Below are 3911 nucleotides of genomic sequence, written 5' to 3' on the forward strand. Positions count from 1 at the left end.
ACATCTTGAGTCTCAGGACCTGGGGTTTGTTTGAAGAAACTTCCCTACACGAGTCATGAGCAAAGGGAGATAGATGTGTGGGGAGGGAGAGGGCTTGTGGGGAGGAGGACGAAAGGAGAAAAGAAAAGAACGTCATTGGTGAGGAAGAAAATGAGAAACTGCTTCTGTTTCTCCCCCCAACCTCCTTCCCTATTTTCTTGCCGAAGGATGACTCCAGCCCACCTGGGGTGTGAGCTGAGTTCACTCTTGGGGTCTTCGATGCATACTGTTTTGTGTTCACTTCCACTGAACATCACCTTTGTGTATTTTTATCATTACATATTTGGTTCCCAAGGCATCTTAATTGTGTATCAGTCACTGAGAAATGAAGGTTGCCTATTAGGAATAGGTCCAGCTTATTCTTTGTTATGACAATGCATTTCTTAGGTGAGAAGTCAGTCTCTCCAGAATATTCCACAGTGGTCAACTTCTGGTTCCCCCTTGAGCCCGGTCCTTTTCCCTCCTCTCCTCCCCACAGAAAACAAGAGTTGTCATGTCATTGCCATTGGTGACTGACTCATCTGGACCCTCATAGATAGAATGCTGTTCAGAACCATCTTCTGATGACCTGCCGAGGTGACCCTTTTTCTCAGGAGGTCTTCTGATGTCATCTGGGTGACCAGCTGGAGGGATGTGAAGCTGGCAGTGAGGAAGCTGTCCCTGTACTGGACCATCTTGATGGCACTGAGCCAGTCATCCACGGTGGTGAAGGCCGTGAAGTCTGGGATGGAGCAGTGGAGCAGGGGCTGGGAAGGCACGGTGGTGATAGTAGCCACAGTCTTGAGGATGGCCAGGTTCCGGATCATCTTGTCCAGGGTATTGACAATCTCTGCAAAGCAGGGCTGGCTGTTACGGTCCTTCTGCCAATAGTCCAGCATGAGCTGGTGTAGAGCAGCCGGGCAGTCCATGGGCGGGGGCAGCCCGTAGTCCTGCTCAATGGCATTGATGATATCTTGGTTGGACCTGTCCCAGAAGGGTCTCTTTCCAAACGACATGACTTCCCACATGACAATCCCATAGCGCCAGAGGACTGGCAGATGTGAACTTCCAGTAGGTGATGGCCTCCAGAGCCATCCGTTTCACAGGGATGTTGCCTCTCAAGGAGCTGGTGTGGGTGGGATCTGAGGCGTCATCCTGGAGGTAGTGGGAAAGGCCAAAGTTGGACACCTTGCACACCAAGTGACTGTTGATCAGAATGTTCCTTGCAGCCAGGTCCGGATGCATGTAGTTCATCTCCACCAGGTACTTCATACCCACGGCGATGCATCCCTACCAGCTGGATCACCATGAACTGTCTGTAATTTGCCTGAGGAAAGAATCCAAAGCACCAATCTCTGTGAACTCTGTGATGATCAAGACTGGCCGGCTCTTGGTGACCACATCCTTCAGATGAATGATGTTGGGATGGTCAAACTGCCCTATGATGCTCGCCTCGCTCAGGAAGTCCTGTCACTGCTTATCTGAGTACCCAGCCTTCAGCATCTTGATGGCCACATAGATTTCCCTCTTGCCCGGAAGTTTCCAACGCCCCTTGTGCACCTCTACAAACTCTCCTGCTCTGATGACCTCTTCGCAGTACACAGCTTCTTTGCTGTAAGCACATTTCCTGCTGCAGGCAATGGACATGGCCAACATGAACACCACCCCAGCTGCCGTCGAATACCATGCCAGGCCGCAGGCCATTGATCCGTACAGTGTTGGTCTGGCTCCTGGCCGTGGAGGAGTTGAACTTACTGTGTTCCTTCTCACAGTACCGGATCTCATATTCCAGGATGATGCCATTGGGCTGCTCGAGCTGTGGCCATGACATGATGCTCCTCATGGTGGCACTGACCTGTGCATGAGGGAAACAGTGGAAGGGATGAAGCCTTAGACTTCTGTCTCCATCGTCTTCTCAGTCTGCGCCTTGTTCTCCTGTGGGTAACTTCAAGGTCCACCTGAACATCATACACTCACCCCCCAAACCCACAATTCTTCTATTTTTTATTCCAATTCTGTCATTAATAACATATAACTTGTTTTATTACAGTTTAAAAAACAGTCTTCTGTAAACTTTAATGTTGTAATACACTAAACATATACAATATATATTTTTATTAAAATAGCAATTAATACTTTAAAACCATAAACGTCAGGAGAGTTTGGGCTGGGGGTTAGAAAGGATTATTACTGGAATTAGAGACTACTGGTGTCTGTCCATTTCTGATATGCAGATCTCAAGAGCAGTTGTATTGAGTGTAGGATGGGTGGGCAGGTTCCCCCACTCCTGTGGCATCTGACTTCCTGCTCCTCCCAGGGCCCCAGGGGAGGGGGGACTTGGCCTTTTAGTCCAAGATCCCAGAGCCCCCCATTTCTCTGTCTGAGTCTCACTGTCCAGGGGACCTGTCAGTTGAAGGCTGCTGGCCAGATACCCAGGTGGAATTACTCCTGTGGGACCTTTCTAGACACTCCCTGCTGCTGCTGCTGCTAAGTCGCTTCAGTCATGTCTGACTCTGTGCGACCCCATAGATGGCAGCCCACTAGGCTCCTCTGTCCCTGGGATTCTCCAGGCAAGAATACTGGAGAGACACTCCCTACTAACAGACAACTCCCTCAGCAAAGAGCAGCAAACAGACCCAGTGTCTTGTGGACTGACCCCCGGGGACATCAGGACCCAAGGTCATGTCCAGATCCTGAGGCTGTGCTTGCGTCGTGCACACCCTGTCCAGAAAACCCCCTTCTGTCTGACTCTGCACCTCCCTAAGGACTCCATCACCTGTGTTTGTGTTGCAGGTCTGGTCTCAATCCTGGACTCCAGGCTGGGCCTCTGAGAGGATGGAGCCTACAGGCCATCAGGAGCCTTATCTGGACAAACATTGAGAGAGGGCTCACTGCTCATCTCCTGAGGCCCGTATTTAGTACAAGCTCAGTTGTTTGGTCGTATAGATTTAGTTTTAGTATTATCTACAGTTTTTTTTTTCTATTATGTGTATTTATATTCGATATGTTCAGTTATGTATGTTTGTTCTATAGTTAAAGTTTTTTATATTAAAATTTATTTATCCATCTAGTTGCCTTTAAATTGATTTTCCATAAAATCAAACACACATAGACAGCACTCTGAAAGGAGGTAGAACTCAGTGGATAATTATAAGGCAGTCACCCTAGCATCCGCTCCCTCTCTCATGTAATGCTCATTCGTCTCGTTTGAGTAAGGAACTGTAAATTTAGTATCCATCATCTGTCCTTGTGTCTGTCTTTCAAAGGATTCTGTTTTCTGAAGTCTGTTTTTCCCATTAGTCAAGGCAATGTTATTACCTTAGGTCTTTCATGATGACTTGGATGTGTGGACTTTTGATACCCAATCATTTTGTCTGGAAAGGAATTCACACATCATCGTGTCTCTCCTTGAGTATCTTAACTGTGTTGCCCTGTTTACTTCTGACACAAGGTATTTCTCTCCATAAAGGTTGATAAAATTCTAATTTTTGTTTCCTTATATGTCACTTGTTCTTTTATTCTAGATATCCAGAGGCCTTTTGTTTTTCTTTAAAGCCCAATAATATTTCCAGAACATCATTGGCTATTAGTCATTGCAAGTTAATTCTCATAGTTCTGTTTAATAAACAGTTTCAAACTTTTTTTTTACTTTCAGAACAATTTGTATGATAATGTTTAGTATTTGCTTTCCATCTTGGCTTTGATTTTTTTCCCATTTATTCCAATCATTCATATATCAGATCTATCTTCCACTTTTGACACATTCATCAAATAGCTTTCAATTTTTTTGCTATATTTACTTTCCAGAAATTTTTATTCAATAGGGTTTAAGAATTTCCTTCATACCCTCTACATTCTTATAATACATTTTTATTATATTTCTCTTAATTTGA

The 3911-nt window shown here is 45.6% G+C and overlaps 1 pseudogene; it reads right to left on the minus strand.

Annotated features, from left to right (window-relative positions):
* Positions 1 to 530: 530 nt before the first annotated feature.
* Positions 531 to 2702, minus strand: LOC618263 (ephrin type-B receptor 1-like; annotated as a pseudogene).
* Positions 2703 to 3911: the final 1209 nt, after the last annotated feature.

This window comes from Bos taurus, chromosome 3, assembly GCF_002263795.3.
Source record: "Bos taurus isolate L1 Dominette 01449 registration number 42190680 breed Hereford chromosome 3, ARS-UCD2.0, whole genome shotgun sequence".
Classification (NCBI taxonomy): domain Eukaryota; kingdom Metazoa; phylum Chordata; class Mammalia; order Artiodactyla; family Bovidae; genus Bos; species Bos taurus.